This window comes from Mus musculus, chromosome 12 (genome assembly GCF_000001635.26).
Source record: "Mus musculus strain C57BL/6J chromosome 12, GRCm38.p6 C57BL/6J".
NCBI lineage: Eukaryota > Metazoa > Chordata > Mammalia > Rodentia > Muridae > Mus > Mus musculus.
In genome coordinates, this window is record NC_000078.6 from 61,378,686 (window position 1) to 61,398,769 (window position 20,084).

The following is a 20,084-nucleotide window of genomic DNA, read 5'->3' on the forward strand; positions in this document are numbered from 1 at the left end:
CCAAATGCTGACACCATTGCATACACTAGCAAGATTTTATTGAAAGGACCCAGATGTAGCTGTCTCTTGTTAGACTATGCAGGGTCCTAGCAAACACAGAAGTGGATGCTCACAGTCAGCTAATGGATGGATCACAGGGCTCCCAATGGAGGAGCTAGAGAAAGTACCCAAGGAGCTAAAGGGATCTGCAACCCTATAGGTGGAACAACATTATGAACTAACCAGTACCCCGGAGCTCTTGACTCTAGCTGCATATGTATCAAAAGATGGCCTAGTCGGCCATCACTGGAAAGAGAGGCCCATTGGACAGGCAAACTTCATATGCCCCAGTACAGGGGAACGCCAGGGCCAAAAAAGGGGAGTGGGTGGGTGGGGGAGTGGGGGTGGGTGGGGGAGTGGGGGTGGGTGGGTATGGGGGACTTTTGGTATAGCATTGAAAATGTAAATGAGCTAAATACCTAATAAAAATGGAAAAAAAAAGAAAATCCCCCTGTTACATAATAATTAAAACACTAAATACACATAACAAAGAAAGAACATTAAAAGTGGACAGAGAAAAAGGCAAGCTAACATATAAACGCAGACTTGTCAGAATAACACCAGACTTATCAACAGAGAGACTAAGTATCAGAAGATCTTCGGCAGATGTCATACAGATTCTAAGAGAACACAAATGCCAACCCAGGCTACTATACCAAGAAAAACTTTCAATTACCATAGATTGAAAAACCAAGATATTCCATGACAAAACCAAATTTAAGCAATATATTGCCACAAATTAGCCCTATAAAGGAAATAGAAGGAAAACTTCAATAGGAGGGAAACTATACCCATGTAAAGCCAAGTAATTAGTCGTCTCACAAGAAACCCAAAAGAAGAAAACCATACAAACATAAATCCACTTCTAACCACAAAAATAACAGGAACCAACAATCATTTTGCTGCATACAGGAAACATACCTCAGTGACAAAGACAGATACCACATCAGAGAAAAAGGCCAGAAAAAAATTCTGAGCAAATGTTCCCAAGAAACAAGCTGGAGTAGCAATTGTAATATCAAATAAAATCTACTTTCAACCAAAATATATCAAAAAGATGAGGAAAGACACAACACACATCAAAGAAAATAATGCACCAAGATGATTTTTTAATTCTGAATATCTATGCCCCAAATCCAAGGGCATTAACATTCATAAAAAAAAACCAACTCTACTAAAGCTCAAAGCACACATTGAGCCTCACACAATAATAGTGGGAGACTTCAACACCCTACTGTCACCAATGGACAGGCCTTTGAAATAGAAACTAAACATAAACACAGCAATTAGTAAACTAATGGAGGTTATGAATTGAAGAGAAAACAGATATCTACTAAACATCTCACCCTAAATAAAACATATGTTCTTCTCAGAATCTCATGATATCTTCTCTAAAATTTACCATATAATCTGACATAAAACAAGCCACAACGGATACAAGATAATTGACAGAATCCTGTGCATTCTATCAGTTCACCACAGATCAAGGCTGGTCTTCAAAAATAACAAAACAACAGAAAGCCCACATAATCATGGAAGCTGAACAACTATCTACTCAATGATAACTTAGGGAAGAAAGAAAGAAAGAAAGAAAGAAAGAAAGAAAGAAAGAAAGAAAGAAAGAAAGAAAGAAAGAAAGAAAAGAGAGAGGGGGAGGGAGGGGGAAAGGAAGGGGAAGGAAGGAAGGAAGGAAGGAAGGAAGGAAGGAAGGAAGGAAGGAAGGAAGGAAGGAAGAAAGAAAGAAAGAGAGAGGGGAGAGGGAGGGGGGGTGGGAGGGAAAGAGGGAGGGAAGGAGGGAGGGAAGGAGGGAGGAAGGGATGGGGTAAGGAAGGGGAAGGAAGGAAGGAAGGAAGGAAGGAAGAAAGAAAGAAAGAAAGAAAGAAAGAAAGAAAGAAAGAAAGAAAGAAAGAAAGAAAGAAAGAAAAAGAAAGAAACTAAAGAATTTTTAGAATTTAATAAAAATGAATGAACAACATACCCAAACTTTTGGGAAACAACGAAAGCACTTCTAAGAAGAAAACTCATAGCCCTGAGTGCCTTCATAATGAAATTGGAGAGATCCTACACTAGCAGCTTAACAAAACATCTGAGAACTCTAGAACAAAAAGAAACAAATACTTTCAGGATAAATAGAAGGCAGGAAATAATCAAACTTATGGCTAAAATCAACTAAGTAGAAACAAAAAGAACTATACAAAGAGTCATATACAAAGAGATATACCACTCCTGGGCATATTCCCCAAAGATGCTCAAAAATATAACAAGAACATATGCTCCACTATGTTAGTAGCAGCCTTATTCATAATAGCAGAAGCTGGAAACAACCCAGAAGTCCCTCAAGGGAAGAATGCATACAGAAAATGTGGTATACTTACACATTGGAGTACTACTCAGCTACTAGAAACAATAACTTCAATAAAATTTGCAGTCAAATGATTGGAACTCTAAATATCATTCTTAGTGAGGCAATCCAGACACAAAAGGACACACATGGTATATACTCACTGAAATGTGGATATTAGCTCAAAAGCTCAGAATATCCATGATATAGCTCACAGACCATATGAAGTTTAAAATAAGGAAGAACAAAGTGTGAATGCTTTGGTACTACTTAGAAAGGGAACAAAATAATCATGGGAGGTAGAAGAAAGGAGGGACCTTGGAGGGAGAAAGGAGGGGAAGAGAAAGGGAAGACATGATTAGGTGTGGGAAGAAACAGGAGAGAAGTCCAGATGTTCTGGAAAATGAATAGAAACATCTAGCACTCAAGGGTGGGAAACTAGAGCGATCCACTAGAAAGTCCTCAAAGTCAGGGAAGCAAGAGGTTCGTAGAACCCAATTGAGATTACATTAGCCAAAATACCCAAGAAGGAGAGATAGAACTGTAGAGACCACCTCCAAAATATATGCAGGGTCCCCAGTTGAGGAATGGGGCCACCCACCCATCTCAAACCTTTTAACCAAGAATTTCTCCTGACTAAAGAAATGCAGGGACAAAAACATGGAGTGAAGGAAAGGCCATCCAGTGACTGGTCCAGCTGGGTATCCATCCCATGTGCAAACACCTATCCCAGACACTATTGCTCATGCCAAGAGGTGCTTGCTGACAGAAGCCTGATATAGATGCCCCCTGGGAGGCTCTGTTAGCACCTGACTACTACAGATGCAGATACAGCCAATCATAGGACTAAGCCCAGGAACCCCAGTAGAAGAGCTAGAGGAAGGTCTGAAGGAGCTGAAGGGGACTACAACCCCATAGGAAGAACAATATCCACTAACCGGACCAGCCAGAGCTCCCAGGATCTAAACTACCAACCAGAAAGTATTTGTGGATGGGTCCATGCCTCCAGCTACATATGTAGCAGAAGATTGACTTATCTGGCATCAGTGGGAGGGTAGGCTCTTGGTCCTGTGGAAACTTGATGCCCCAGCATAGGGGGTACTAGAGTAGTGAGGTGTGAGTGGGTGGGTGGAGGAGCACCCAATTTGAGGCAAAGTGGAGCAGGATGGGATGGATTGTTGATGGGAGACTAGGAAGGGAGAACATATTTGGAATGGAAATAAGTAAAATTAATAATTAAAAATTAATAAGAATTGCCAACATGTGGGGCAGAAGTAAATTTTTTAAATGTGTTGTATACGTAAGAAAAGAAAAGTAGGAATCTTAATTTCCCATCCAAGTCCTCTGCAGAATAGAGGCTATCTCTGTTATTGAAATGATTGTCATTAAAGGGAAGTGTCTTTTTCTTATTAAAATGATAAGAAGGGTTCCAACAGGACAGAGTCCATCCTGCTACAACTCCTATTTAAAGAGCTTCAGAGCTTTGCTACTTTTAGAAATAAGTACATACAATAAGTACATACGAATGCTGATGCAATTATTGTTTGATGGGATTAAGGCCCATCAAACTGTTGGCAGCAGAAATTGGCAGCAGAAATCAGCAGAGTAAACTGCATGGGACTAGAGAAAGGTGAGATGCGGGAGTCATAGATTCTTACTTCAAAGTTTCAGAGAGCCATTGAATTCGCACAACATATTGTAGTTTGGAAGCACTGAGAGGAGGCCCTGTGAGACCATTTAGTGAAGTGGTAAAGGCAAAGCCTTGGTTGTGGTTGAAATCCCAAGATGATGGAGAGCTGGGAGACAGCTGCATACAGAGAATGCAACTATACTGATGGATATATGCTGTAGGCAGCAAAGCTGGAGAGAAAAGGCTATCTAAACAGAAGCCCCTAATACCTGACATGCAGCTACAAGTTTTGTTATCTGACCTTTACTGTTTTAGACATACTTTGGTTCAACATTTTGTCACAGTTTCCATATTCTTTCTTTTTATGGAAGGAATATTTATTCTTTGCCATTGTATGTTAGAAGTATTTAGTTTATTTGAAATTCACATGGGGGTCACTTTTAAAAGAATGTGTTTAGTCTCAGAAGAAAATTTGAAAATTGATCTTTTGAGAGTTTAAAGGTTGAGGTTGTTTGAAATTTCACTAAATACATCTTGCATCATAAGGTGTCCATGAGCCTATGTAGTTCCGTGTGGAACTTGGTGGTTTAAATGAAAAATATCCTCCAAAGGCTCATATATTTGAAACTTGCTCCTCAATTTGAGGGCTGCTTTCAGGATGATACAGCACATTGAGAACATACTACTTGGAGGAAGTAAGCTACTGAAGGGTAAGAAGTTTTGTAATAGATCCATTTCTGACTTTTTTATGACTCTGCTTCCTGTGTGAATGGCATCTGTGTGATCACTCAGCTTCCAGATCCCAATGTAAAACCATCTTTACTCTTTGGCATCTAACCCTCTGAAACTGTAATCTTTCTTTCCTGAGTTGCATTGGTATAGCATTTTATTAAAACAACAGAAAAATACCTAATACAATTATGTATACCTCAGTCATAACTAATGTCAAGTTAAAAGAAGTTGAAGAGAGTCTCACCCAAAACACTAAGGTCTTTCTGAACATTCAAAAGGGGTTCATAAAATTAGGTTTAAGTGGCTTTGACTAGAATCTTCTTGTTTATTTACTAGTTAAATGCTAATGTTTTGGTTTTTATTTTCTTTATGTGACTGTAAACAATGTTGTATGACATGTCACAAATTCAAAAATTCAGCTTCAAGTAACTCTTAATTCTCAAACGAAGTTAACATTAGATACATTCAAATGTCCATGGTATAAGATAATTGGCTTTAATGACAACTTGTTTAACTTTTTTTGGGTTCATTGACTTTTTACTCCAGCTAATCCATACCACACATATTTCTAAAGGTTGATAAACAATGTGCTGTATAAAGTGATAGTAGTTATACCAATGTAATACTGACTTTGTACAATATTTCACAACCAATGATAAGCCTATCTCTAAGATCCTTTAAAACAACTCCAGCATGTTCTAACACCTGAAGATTTATACATATGGAAAAGATACAGTTAAATGTAACATTTGAAAACAAGTTAAAAGGAACAGATAAGGATATCCTAACTAGAATAATTACTAAATCCCTGACACATTGATCCATGTTTCTCAATGAAAGAAATGTGATGAGCTTCAAATAAGAGAACCTCTATCAAATTATTTCAGATACATCAAGCTAAAGATTTAAGTAGTTACTCTAAAGTAAATGATCTTTAGCCAAAAGATAATATTAAAAAGTGCATCTATTGTCTTAAAAGAGAGTTGTCTCTCTCTCTTGCTCTCTTGCTCTCTGTTGCTCTGTCTCTCTCTTTTTCCCTCTCCCCCTCCCTCTCAGTTTTCCTTTCCTTTCTCCCTTCCTCCCTTCTTCCCTCCCTCCCTCTTTCTGTCTCTCTGTGTCTGTCTCTTTCTCTGTGTCTTTGTCTCTCAGTGTCTCTGTCTGTCTCTGTCTGTTTGTCTCTCTGTCTCTCTATCTCTCTGTGTGTATGTGTGTGTGTGTGTGTGTGTGTGTGTGTGTTTGCGTGCACGTGCATGCTTGTGCAGGTGGACATGTGTGATCTCATTTGTAGTCTCTTTTAATCTTATATACCTTGCAAACTGCCCTAATTTTTCCCACTTGTGTGCTTTTATATTCTTCGGTGGTAGCCAATATGCATAATAAAGTTTAATAAACCACATAAAAACATTTTAGTGAAAATGAGATTATTAGGTAACCATTTCTTCCATGATTAACCTTATCAACCTTTTATAGCCAAAGTGCTTAGACACTGTGAGATCATAGAGATTTGCTTTCATATCATACTGGTATGTCTTACTAAAATGTCTTGCTCTTTCAAATGTTTGTTAAGACTGTTACAGCCAATCTCCAGAGATTTTATGCTATGCCTTTCTACTGTGTTACTAAGAGTCTAAGAAGGCAAAGAATTCAGGTAGTAGGCTAAGTTCCTGTTTATCTCCAATACTATCATCCTCAGAAGTACTCTTACTGGAAATAAAATTCATTTTCTTAGATTGATTTATGTATAATAATCTCCTTCTTGGAGGTACATAACAAGCTATAACACTAATCCTTTAGTAAGAATATTTCTGTATGATTTCATTAGCACAGATTTCTATAGAAAAATTGCCAAATTGGCAAGTTTGGATAACATAAATGTTTGTTCTTTTCATGGTTCTGAAGTCTGCTAAGTCAAGGATCAATACCCTGGTAGATTTAATATTTTTTGCAATATGCTCCTTCAACAGCCACATTTTAACTCTATCCTCATTTGTCTAAATCTAATTATCCATTAGAATTCTCATATATACCATGTCATTGGAATTAGAACATCAAAATGTGGAGGTGGGTAAATCTGATAATGACAGTCAGATTATATAGTCAGCATTAATGGGACTTAATGAGTCTGCAAAAGAGCAGAACATAAAAAATGGGTGTATATACAAGGGAGGAAGTATCTGGGAGATGAGGAGATGAATATGATCAAAATACAAAGCATAAAATCTCAAATAATTAATTAAAAAGCACTTACTCTTCCTACACTAAAATTTGGAACATGATTGGCAAAATAATTTTAGAATTTACATATGTATTCCCTGTATAATTTCTTTGTATTTTAATACATTTTTGTTACTAGAGAATTACATCAAAATCCCTTCTTTTTCCCATTTACAACTTCTTCTCAAGTACTCATCCTCCAACTTCTAGTATAACCAACCTCTCGACTTAATGGCTTTTTCCCTTTTTATTATTGTTATTAGATGTAATCTGTACTTGCATGCAAAAATATGTAAACTTTATATATAACATGCTGAGTCTGGTTGTGTGTGTGTTTGTGTTTGTGGGTGTGTGCGTGCACGTGTGTTTTCAGGATTGACTACTTTGTATTGAATAACCAATAAGGAATCTCAACCCCGGGAGATGCCAATTTCCCTGGCTCACCAGTCCTAAGGTACATATTTTGTGTAAAATTGTTACCTTGTAAAATTTCAACCCTTTTTTGTTCATACGGCTATTAAGATTGGCTTTGTTCTGGTCTTGCTTCTGAAGCCATTTCTGGGAAAGACTTTCACAGGAAACTTCCTAATATTTGGTTCTTAAAATCTATCTGTCTACTTGTCTGTGAAATTCACTGAGCCTTAGATACAGGACAAGTTATAATAGGCTGTGCAGACCTTAGCCTGAGTAGGACCATGACTGAGGTACAATTCTGACCTTATACCCCATCAAATGTGACCCGATACCTTCCAAAACAAAATGAAATACCCATTCCACATTCCCAGTCCTAGTACTATAAGTATCCCCAAATAAAAAGTTCCTAAATCTATTAATCTTGCTTTTTGGCTTCTATAGTTCTACTTCTTGCTAACTGAAATGTGACAACCAAGATGGTTTCTTCCTAAAGACAAAGAGCTATATGGTTTAAGGATGCATGATTTAGGTAACTTTTCCATGTAGCCATCCACTGGCAATGCTTCCTTTTTGGCTTGAGGAGTTTCTTTGTACTGGTCTCCAGTGAGCTTAACTTGCTGCATTCTAAATGTCCAACTGATCTTCAGAGACTGAGATGCTAAAACACTGGGGATCTAGTTTGTTTATATGAGTTCATGACACATAAAACAGACAGTTCCTGGTGGGTTACATACCTTAAGATATTCCAGGGTCCCATGAACTTCCCCCCACTCCAATTCCTATTTCCCAAGAGGCTACCAATGCCTTAACCTTAAAATGTGAAATAACAAAAAGTTGCCTGAATCTGTTGTCTCTTAGAGGTAAATTTATTTATAATACATTTTAAATAAGATATATAGAAAAGATTTTATGTGGCCCAAATACCTGGCTCCATGATCTATGTGAGACATCACTAGACACCCTGGTTTAAGTCTTTGTGGTAGCTAACTCTGGCTGTCTCTAGTCTTCCTTTATGTGTGTCTCTATGCATGTTTTACCTGTTCCATTGTTTTGCTGAAACATTGGAAGTGGAAGGGGGAGTGAGCAGTCCTAGGACACCATGTAAATATAGGATAAAATGCTTCAAGGAGGGTTTAGCAGATGAGAATGAATACAGTGTTTTTTTTTTTTTTTTCTTACCAACAATTTCTGGACCTTCTGTGAAATTGTTTGGCCTTCTTTTGGAGTCTGGTGGCTCAGTAAATGACCTCTGGATCCTCAAATGATTCAGGCCATCTGGAATGGGCTGACAAAAGACCCCAGCCATGCAGACTAATTTCCCTTTACTGACCAACTGGCTTTCCCTGATATATGATGCAACTCCATGGTTTAAGAGCTCTGCCCTTTTGCTGGCTGGGACCTGGATCTTCTTGATTTCGTCAAGTCACCCAGAGGAACCCAAACCATTTTCTGTTCTCTCAGCTCCACTGAAGGATGTTGACTTTCCCCTCTATATGCCTCAGCATGGCTCCTGGCAACATATGAGGAGGAAATAATCAGACCCCAGTTGGATTTGGATGAAAGTAGTTTCTTCCTTCTTGGCCCCCCTCTACCCTTTTCATGACATATGTCTCTTTTTCAACCAATGATACATTTAATTGGAAAACTCAGAAATGACAATTCTTTTATAAAAATCCTCAGGGTAGCATTAGTCTCATCAAGACAGTCTTTTACAGCCACTAGCAAACCGTGGATGACTGCTAATAGCTCATGGTTACTCCTACATGGCTTAGGAGGACAGAATTCAGCTTGAGAATAGAGATGAGACCTAATTTTCTTCATTTGGTTAAGGAGTGAAGGGATTAGGGTTCTATTCCACTGAGCTGTCGGGAGACTAGGGTAACATTAAAAGTAGATGGCAAATCTGTAAACTTTTTACTTGACACAAGCAGGTACCACTCAGTCCAGACAGAGCTACTCAGGCCAGTGCCATTTCAATGGACAGATATCCAAGGGGAAAATGGACAGACTTCTCTTTCCCTGGTTCACTTCTTGGACAGTAGGTTTGGTAAAAACTAATATAACCCATTAATTCTTAGTTATGCCAGACCCCCTCATTCCCCAATTTGGGAGAGACATTACAAAAACTACAGGAAACCATATCCTTTGGAGATGCCATCACTCACCTTATTCGGAATTCTACTTAGCCTCCAGCCTGACCCCTATTGGAATAATTCTCCCTCCATAAAAATTCTGCACCTGAAAATGATGTTCAACCTTCAGAATACCTGCAGAATTTTGAAAAGCTATATGCTTGAGTCTGGGCTGAGTTTAGCTCAGCAAGACTGCTCATCCACAGAGCACCAGTTGTCATCCAGGTACTGAGTACTGCTATCCTAGTATGCATCAAATAGTATCCTATGATAGAGGGCAACAAACAGGGCATTGCTAAACATGCTAATAAACTATGACAAGAAGGAACCTTCATTCCTTCATGTTCCCTTTGTAATACTCCCTGGCTTTCACTCAGGGCTACCAACTCATGTAGAATCATAGATCAACAGAAGGGTAAAAATAATCCACCCTATGTTTCTGAATCCCTATACTCTTCCGAGTCTCATGCAAGCAAAGAAACATGTATATATATTTCTGGACCTAAATGTTTAATATAAACTATATTTTACCTATAGGCCACAAAGCTAAGGACAGATAAAATGATAAATAGGACTTTAAGGTAACCTTAAACTAAGTATGTCCCTGAAACCAGCTAATACTCCTGTCATTTGCCCTCCAAAGGATGATATATACCCCATATCAAAAAGGTTTCACTGTATTTCAAATTAAGTCTAGAATGCCTCACACTTTCCTCTGTAACTAAATGATGTCCCTTCATAGACCCTGGAACAAGCCCAGAAGACTTGGGCATGCCTGTCATTCATTCAGATAATTTGAGAGGCGATGCTCTTTCTTATGTCTGAGCCTGTCCACAAATTCCAGCCCTACAGCAGTAAGTATCTCCAGTATCACCTGTGGATCCACCACACCCAGTTAAAGGAGGCTACAGATCTCAACATCATGTCCTCTGACATGATGAAGACTGACATGGACCCTATGACTATGATTCTTCTGTTTTGTCTTCTTTGTCTTTCCATCATCAAAAAGGCTCTTAACCCCAATAAAATAAGACCCTTGGTACAGAAATTAGGAAAGATCAATCTATCCATCGAGACCCAACCCACATTCTAGGTAGATTTCTATAAAATAGTACATCCAGAGTTAACAGGAAGAGGCCACAAAGGAGTCTGTTGGCTCACTGTTGATTAAAAAAAAAAAAAAAAAAAAAAAAAGGACTCCTATCTACCCATTATTATACCTACCCTGCCTACAGCCCTCTGACCTGCCAAGAGCCACAGAAATACCATTGTGTTCAATGGGGTTGCAAAACTAACTCTTCCTTGGAACATGATGACTCAATAGCCCTAAAAAGAAAACCATCACAACCTACTTGTCATTTGGAAATATGACCCCATAGCTATAAGGGTTAAAGCCTGACAGGAAACTGAAGATCATAATTAAAAAACAGTAGATACTGGGTTATAAATAAATGGTCAATTTATATGTAAGTTGTCAAGATCCAGGCAATGAATTTACTATCCAAAACCAAAAGGAAACAAAACCAAAATGAAAAAACCTTCTGCCTAGTATCATTTGGCCCATCACCCCAAACATGCCCAATACAGTATTGCTGAAATATGAGCCTCAGAAATCAGCAACTTTGAAAATTCCAATTTCTCCAGAAAGACATTTGGTAATAATCAGGGTAAAGATCCAGGAAGCAACAAAGCCAATCTCTTTATTTTTCAGGATACTAGAAGATGTATATCAATTCCCTAACCATTCTCAACTGGACTTAGGTAAACACTGCTCACTATTCCTAGACTCCAGGCTCTCTTATAATATTGGAATTGGAATTAATTAAACAATAAGCTCCATTTCCAATTTTAACAACTGTAAATGGTAGCAACCTAAGAGCACCCTAGGAGTTCTCCAAGGAAAGAGTATCTGTGTATTGATACTAACCCCCAAGATAGCTCCCTGTCTTCAGTTTTCTGTAGATATACACATCAGCTTAACTACAGAAATGGTGCTTGAGTGAATTTTAAGGCCCTAGACACAACCTGTATTGCTTGCATCAATGGTTTAACCAAGTATGCATCTTCTGAACTGTTGTACTGGAGGATGTGAGGAGCTGCCCTCACATTCGCCATTACAAGATGGCACTGACATCCTGTGTTCTACGTAGTAAACAAATAATCTGCGCATGTGCCGGGGTAGTTTTCCACTCCATGTGCTCTGCCTTCCCCGTGATGACAACTTGGCAGATGGGCTTCAGCCAATCAGGGAGCAACATGTCTGAGACGGAGGACAATTCTCCATAAAAGGGACCGGGTTTTGTCATTCGCTCTCTTTCTCCTGAGAAGTAAGCAATAAAGCCTTTGCGGCAGAAGATTCTGGTTGTCCTGAGTGTGTTCTTGCCGGCGGGGACAAAAGCTCGGGATAGGAGGAGGTCTGCTTCTTTGTGTTTTTATAGTTGTCATATCACAGGTGTTCATCTATATTGGCGAAGAGGGCAGGGTCCACCTAGGTGTAAATTATCCCTGTTTGGTGAGTAGTGCCCATTCTCACTCCCTTATTAGGGCAGACAGACAATCCATGGCTCTGCTACACCTGAAACTTCAACCCTCATTGTGGAGGCTGAAAAATTTAAACCTCAGTGCTCACATTGACATGGACCTAGGCCATCTAGAAAATTCTACTTCCCAACTAGATGCTCAGGTAGACTTCTTAGGAGACGTTGTTCTTCAGGATCATAGAAAAATGGACCTCCTTTTTATAAAGCAAAGAGTCTCCTTTATGGTCCTGTGGAAAAAAAAAATCTGCTCTTATGCACACCAGTCAGGGGCAATTAAAAAGTTTAATTTTGCCCAAAAAATAATATTAGAGAGAAAAAACAACAACAAAAATCTGACGATTGGTATCAGTTTTTGTTCTCTGGTTTGTTAGATTACCTCGTATATTGCTGCACCATTAATCCTTTTACTTCTGTGCAAATGAGATGGCCCCAATGATGTAAGCATGGGACAGCTGGCCCTGTCACTCATCTCCTATGATGCGGCATGGAAAGGATTGGTGCCATTTCTCCACCTTGTCCCATACCACCTGAATCAGCAACAAGTGAAGCACCAGAGAACATGAGAACAGGATAGCTGTGGACACTGCTATTTTCAGGCTTCAGCAGTGGCGAAGCTCATGGGCCAGTGCTTGAAAACTTACCTTGTTGGTGTAAGTACAGTAACGATTGTAGCCTGACCAACTCAGCTACCACCCAGGCCCAGATAAAGGGCTCTATTTCATCTATGAACTTCTGAAGCAAACCCTGCAGATCCAAAGCTGCAGCTTCCAAGGAGATTTTTTGGTATGCTTTGGTTTGTTTTATTTACTTCTGTTTGTTATTTTTTTATTTTATTTTTCTTTTAGGGGGGAATTTCAAGTGCAGTTGATACAAAGGGATGAGGGGATAAGTGGGATTCGGTTGCAGGATGTGAAACTCACAAGGAATTAATAACAATCTAAAAAATAAGATTTAAACTGTAGTAAGGCAAAATGACAATGGTAGATTCTTTTCTACCATTACGATAATCTACAACATCGCTAATGCCAAGAAGTATATTATATTTCCGTTCCCCTGTTGGATAGAGCTGACTTTCCAAATTAAATTTACTTTGGTTAGACTGTGTGCAATTGCAATTATGTGTGAGGTGCTTAGGAAAAAGTAACCCAAATCCTAAATAATTGACCACATTACCTATAGCCTTAGCAAAAAGTCTGTCTCCCTCCCTTTATTTTTTCTATCCTTCCTGGACTTTCTGATACAGAGTCATGGAAAGTATACCAAGCTGTACTTGAACTAAGATTCCCCCTGTATTTGTCTTCCATGTGTTATCATTATAAGCCTACATTATGAGTGGCTTTCTTTTTAGTTTCTGCATCAAGCCTAAATTACACGCTTCTAACCCTGCAGTGTTCTAGCATAATTATCATTCATTTCCCATGATATAAAACAAAAGCAATTTTCCCTGCCTACAATGTTAAGGTCAATCTCATAGAAAAATATACTATTCTTATCTATTTCCAACATCAGCCTGAATGGGGCAAGTTATCACTGGTGACTTTCAGTCTAGGTCATCTTCATCTCTATACGGTACTGGCATTTCTTTTTAATTTTTATTAAATTTAGAGCCGCAGACAAAATTATAGCCTCTACATCATTCCCAACCCTTTCTCCTTCTGGAAATCCTTGTATGCCCTCCCATCTCCTAAATATATTCATCTCTTCTATAATTATTATTTTTACACACATACACAAACAAATATATAACAAATATATATTTAGCAGGTATTAGGAGGCCATATCCACACATATATACAAATATGATTGTAAATATTTATTTATTTATTTATTTATTTATTTATTTATTTATTTATTTATATTTTACTGAGTTCTTTTAGCAATTTAACATTGCTTATATGTGCTAGGTTCAGGCTCGATCACTTGAGATTGACAACCTATGTGGGAGCTCTTCTTGGAAGAAATTGATTTTCCCTCTCTTAGCAGCCATTTGCCATTGGTGATGCTTCATCATCTGGGATAGGCCTTTATGAGATGTCTCCTTCACATTGACATATCAATTGATGTTCTTTATCTTACTCTGATATTCAGGGAACCATATTGCTGGGAACTCAGAAGGGCAATTTCCTTGTTATGTCCAGGGGACACTCTAGGAGCTGGTAACCTAGCCCTCCACCTTTTAAAATATTTCTGCCTTTTCTCCATGATGTTTCCTGAGATGGATTGAATGCCACATATGCTGACATGTTTGGATGTTGGGTTTCTAATTAGTAGAACTGTTTGAGAAAGGAGATTTGTCCTCTTAGGAGGGGATGTGACCTTTATGGAGAAGCTCTGTCATTAGCGGTAGGCTTTAAGGTATCAAAATCCTACACCAAGCTCAGTCTCTCTTTCTCTCTGCCTATAATTTGCTGATCAGATGTGAGTTCTCAGCTGCTGCTCCAGACCATGTCTGTCTGCCTTAATGCTCCTTGCCATTAGTGTCATAGAATAACAACCTGAAATGCAAGGAAGGCTGCATCCACAATCACTTACTCCCTGCATTGTGACCAGTTGTAGCTCTCTGTGACCATCTCCATCTGTTATAAGAAGAACAGTGGTGGTGTGAGGTATTTTTTATTTTGGTGTATAGGGGTTACGAATAATACCTAAAGGAGTTAAGGGAAGTAAAAATATGACCAAAATATATTGCATTAAAGTTTGTAAATAAATAAAAAATAACAAGGTTTGGTATGCAGTTGGAAATTGTATAATTTTAGGGAAATGGAAGTTAAAGATTTTCCTCAAATGACTGTTCCTGTTGTGAGCTAGAATCATCAAACTTTCAAAACATCATTCCATGAAGTACTCCGTATCCTGAGCATAAATGTGATTTAATTTTGAGTCAGATTATTTTCTTAAAAGAAGCTCTTCATTGTGTGCTCCAACACAGAATTTTCCCCCAAATCTTGCTGTATTCTGAATTAATTTCTGAAAAGGCGAACAGTTCCAGAATCCATCAGGCTTAGTGAATTGTATCAGCAGCTGCAGACCAAAGGGCTCTTGTTATCAGTCTAGCTGCATAGAAACCCTGCTGCAAAAATGTCTGCTTTTCAACAACACCCAATACCTAAAATGATACCAGTCAGTACTGTCTCCATATGTGAAGGAGACAATGCCTTTCACTGTTAATGTCTTTGTTACATCTTATTCTTAAAGGGAATCTATGAATAGACTAGAACTTCCTGGAAAAATAAACCTTAAACCAATTAGCTCTTTACCCTCTGATTCTGCATCCAGCAATAAAATGAAGGTTGAAAACAGCTGAATTGCCTCAGAATGCTCATAAACCATCAGAGATATACATAGAAATTCCAGAGGGGAATAGAAAGAACTGTGTAGGAAGGAAAGGCAGAAGCTAGCACTTGTTAGAAAACTCCTGGTCTCTGCAACTGACTCAGGAGGTTTACTGATAAAATTATCAACTTCCATAAATTACAAGCTAAAAAAATCAATGACTTGAAAGATCAATATTACATTAAGACAGCTCTCTAGCACAGTTTTAACACCAAGGTAGTCTACAGCCTTCTCTAATTCCCTCCATGTATGATCAGGAGAGAGTGTGTGCCAGAGAAGTTCAAGTCTGATGAAGGCACAGGCAGACATTAGAACTACGGCTTTACATTGTGCTTTTTATCCATGTGCCCATAGCCTGATTTCCTTAAGTCTGTCTAACTGTTTTCATTCATTGGGCCTCAGGGTGTGGGCTAATTTTCATAAGGGTCTGGAGAAAAAAAAACACTTCATAAAATTTCCATGTATAAACGGAACGACTTCTGTGAAGTTAAACTTGGTGGTAAATTCCCTTTTAGCAGCCATCTGCTTTAATTCTGTGAAATACACTGTGGTTCTATGACAAAAAGAAATGAATTACCAGAGGGGATTTATATTTTTAATTGGAAAATATAAAAAGTTGACAGACTTTTACAAAGTACCCTGTAAAAGAATCCTCAATATTTAAAGGAACTACTTTGCTTGCATTGACATACATGCTGGGTGAGTCTATGAGTACGTGGGAAAGTGTTCATCGATGCCATAGCTAATCTGACGTTAATGAATAGTTACTTCCATAATTAGAATTGGGAAGGCTAATTTAGTTCTTATTATCTTCCCACTTGAAAGCAATTAGTGAATATCATACTAAAAATGTTTGAGAACAATTGCAAAGCTTTATAAAGAATAAAGCATCAAGGAAGCATAACTTATTTTTGCACTTCCAGCATTTGATATTGTAAATAGACTATAAGATGTTTACCTTGATTTGAATGTCACATGAATATATATGTGCACCAAAACATTACATAGTAACCTATAAAATGTATAATTTCATTTATAAATTTAAAAATGAGTTAAAATACCTAATTGTTCAAGTCTAACCAAATTAGACTAATAACACCTTTTACATATGTTTGCCATTTTCTGGTGAAAATCTTATTCTAAGTTATAAGATATGCATAAGCAATCTGAAATTATTTAAACAGCTAATTTACATATTCCACACCACCAAATAATATATTAGAAAAAAATACATCCTAGGAAAACAGAAAAACTCATTTTAGTTCACTAGAGCCATGTGTTTATTTCTTTTGTGACTTACTTTGCTTATTTCTATTTTATTGTTTTTGAGAATAAACTACTTTTCAGCCAAAAGGACATCAAAGATATTAACTAAATTCTTCCTTGAACAGCACCACATATAAATTGCTTGTATCATGTATTTGAGAGCAATTCTCCTTTGAGATATAATGTAACTATTAATAATGTTTCATATATTTCAATTTAATCTTACAAATAATAAAAATTAAGAGGCTTTTATTATTGCATGTTATATTATTTTTTTGTGTTTTTTTCCCTTTGTCTCTTTGGAACCATAAACTCTTTCCACCATGGTGTCATAGGTTTCAGTACAATCATAATTTTCATACAGCTTAGTCATGAAAAACTGCCACAAATCTAGCTGGATTTAACTAGTAAATACCCTTCTAACTAGACTTAGTTTATTTCATCTACCTACCATTACTATCAACGAAGACTCTGTCTTTGACCAAATTTAATTAGGTAACTCAGAAGCTTTTCCTTAACTAGGTTTGGCATATCTGACGTCAAACAATGACTATGTTAAGATATAAATATTAGACTAATATGCCAAAGCATATTTATATGAATGTCAATAGTCCATATCTTTGGAATCAAACAATATATTGGAAAGAATACAAACTATAACAGAAAGTATCCATTTTGCTTGGATGAACTGTAGATGACAAGAGTCAATTGTTTACTTTTGCGTATTAATCACTTTTCTTATTTTGCTTAATAAATACCATTTAAAAAAGTAAACAAACAGAAGTCCAGCAAACAGCTTTGACTAATATTTGACTACATTATCACCTTTCATTTCTAGGGGGCTCATGGTGAATTTGTCATTATTCCTTAACTAGGTTTGGCATATCTTACGTCAAACAATGACTATGTTAAGATATAAATATTAGACTAATATGTCAAAGCATATTTATATGAATGTCAATAGTCAATATTTTTGGAATCAAACAATATATTGGAAAGAATACAAACTATATATATAAAGTATATATAATATAAATATATAATATAAAGATTTATTTATTTATTTATTTTATGTGAGTACACTGTCACTCCCCTCAGACACACCAGAAGAGGGCATGGATCCCATTACAGATGGTTGTGAGTCACCATGTGGTTGCTGAGAATTAAACTCAGGACCTTTGGAAAAGCAGTTGGTGCTCTTAACTGCTGAGCTATCTCTCTAGCCCTATTCAGAACTTTTTGACAGCATGCCAATAAATATCTATTTCATTTTCACTAACTGTATGAATACACATATTCTGTTCCTATCTGTTACAACTATTTTGATAAGTCCAAAACCAAGGTAAGAACATGAATGTTTGAATTCTTTCTAAAGTTTTGAACTTTTATCTAAAATTGTGTTCCAACTGACTGTTATATATAATAGAGTGATAAAGCTTCTCAATATTTATGTGTCCATAGTTAAATTTATTTCAGTGAAATCCTAAGCAAAGCCACATAAGAATATAGATTTACAAGTTAAGCATTTGTTTTGAAGATAATCTGATTTTTCCTCCTTTAAGCTGTTTTGGTTTCTAATTGATGTATTTCATCAACTCTTTTATTTATTTGTTGTTTATTGACTGAATGATTTTCTTGAGGCTGAGTAATCCAAGTTTGGCCTCAAATGCTCCATGTGATTACCTGGAACTTCTGATTCTCCTCCCTTCACCTTCTGAGTGTTGGGGTAAAAAGCAAGGACCACTAAAAGAGTTTATACATTGTGGTGATTAACCCAGGGCATTCTGTCAATGGTTCTTACCTGATTTGTATAACTGTTCTTCGGCATTCTCAAACATATTTCAGAGAAGCATCTGAAAGAAAGTATATCAGGATATTTCCTTTTAATACTTTAAATATTTATGATGTCAATTTGATAAGATTAGAATCTCATAGTCTATAAGCTTCTGGGTACATATTTGTAGGATTATTCAAATTAGATTATCATAGAGCTAGAGAGATGGCTCAGCAGTTTACATTATGTACTGCTCTTGCAGAAGAGTTAAATCCTTTTTTTCAGAAGCCATGCCACACAGTTCAAAATCACCTGTAAATTCTTCTTCTGAGCATCATTCATGAACCCTTTCAAGCTTCTGCAGGCATTAGCATGTGCCAAAACAGAAGAACACATATACATATAATTAAACATACAAAAATTAAAAATCTTATGTTGTTCTATGGTCATGCATATAGGAAACTGTATCAATTAGTTTTAGATAGAAAAGCTCATCCCAAAGGAGGGTAGCTTCATTCCTTGGGTTACATAAAAATATATACACATATAAAGAGTTTAAAAGGTTTCCTTCTATAAATAGGTGACAATGCCACTCCCAGACACTATAGGCTATAAGTAATAAGCCAAAATCTAGAAATTCGTTACCTCTTTTGATGTTCATGGTCACTGGAATTCCATACATCTATATGAGCTATTGACATTGTTCATTGTGTTAAGATACTGGTTTTGAGGATAACATATTTTTGAGTCATAGATCATGGGGAAATCAAACTTTCCATCTAGTGCAATTAGCTCATGACATATGAAAACTGGTAGAGATCTGATTGCAGTATTCTTATTACAGAGGGCCTTAATTTCAGTCATTATTATAAAGGGCACAATAATTATTAATACAAATTTAGGAATTATCATTGAATCATCATTAAAAATTAAGAAATCATTTTTCTCCGTAGCATCATTATATTACAGTACATCTTTATTGATCTGTAAAAAATCTGGCCAATAGGGTGGCCTAATACCCAGGAATTTTTATATTAATTTAATAATTAAAGTACGGACATATCAATAACAAGAATCAACCCTGAGATTAGTCTCTTTGAGTCTTACCTCCGGAGCTCATCCATCATAGTCTATGCAAAATTTTGGACATCTCAGGAAAATACCTGCAAGCTTCATCCTTTCCTAGATGCACCTGACAGCTTCCAAGATGAAAAGTAATTATCAGTATAAGCCAGATGTGACAACTACGATAGTGTCTGGCCTGGAATGCTAATCTGATGTATGTGTGTGAGAGTAGTATGAATGTGATGGAAGTAGTCAACCACTTTCTTATTGGAATCAAGGGCCAGTCAACAGGATGGAACTCATGCCTGCCATAAATAATGAGACCCAGAACTCAAGTACCTTCTGTGAAAAAATCTACCATTATTATTTCTCTAAATACATATACCATTACAGAGGTTTCTAAAGACTTATCGTTATAAACATATATTAGTACATTTTTCACCCCTCATCAGAGACTACACAGTCCCACAGATGTTCAGTATAGAAATAATAAGAGTGTGAAGTTCTCAGTCCTAAACAGGGAATCTGTATCACACCTCATCCTCCCGAGATGCAGGGATTTTCAGTTACTTTTCTATTGCTTTGACGAAAATACCATGACCAA

The 20,084-nt window shown here is 37.0% G+C and overlaps 1 long non-coding RNA gene across 1 annotated transcript in view; it reads right to left on the reverse strand.

Annotated features, from left to right (window-relative positions):
• The window catches only part of Gm45964, a 36,755-nt gene extending 16,962 nt beyond the window's left edge, over positions 1 to 19,793 (reverse strand). The window contains exons 1-2 of the long non-coding RNA XR_001780531.1: positions 19,523 to 19,793; positions 18,443 to 18,494 (exon numbers count right to left, since the gene is read on the reverse strand). This is a non-coding gene — a long non-coding RNA (predicted gene, 45964). The remainder of the gene's footprint in view (positions 1 to 18,442; positions 18,495 to 19,522) is intronic.
• Positions 19,794 to 20,084: the final 291 nt, after the last annotated feature.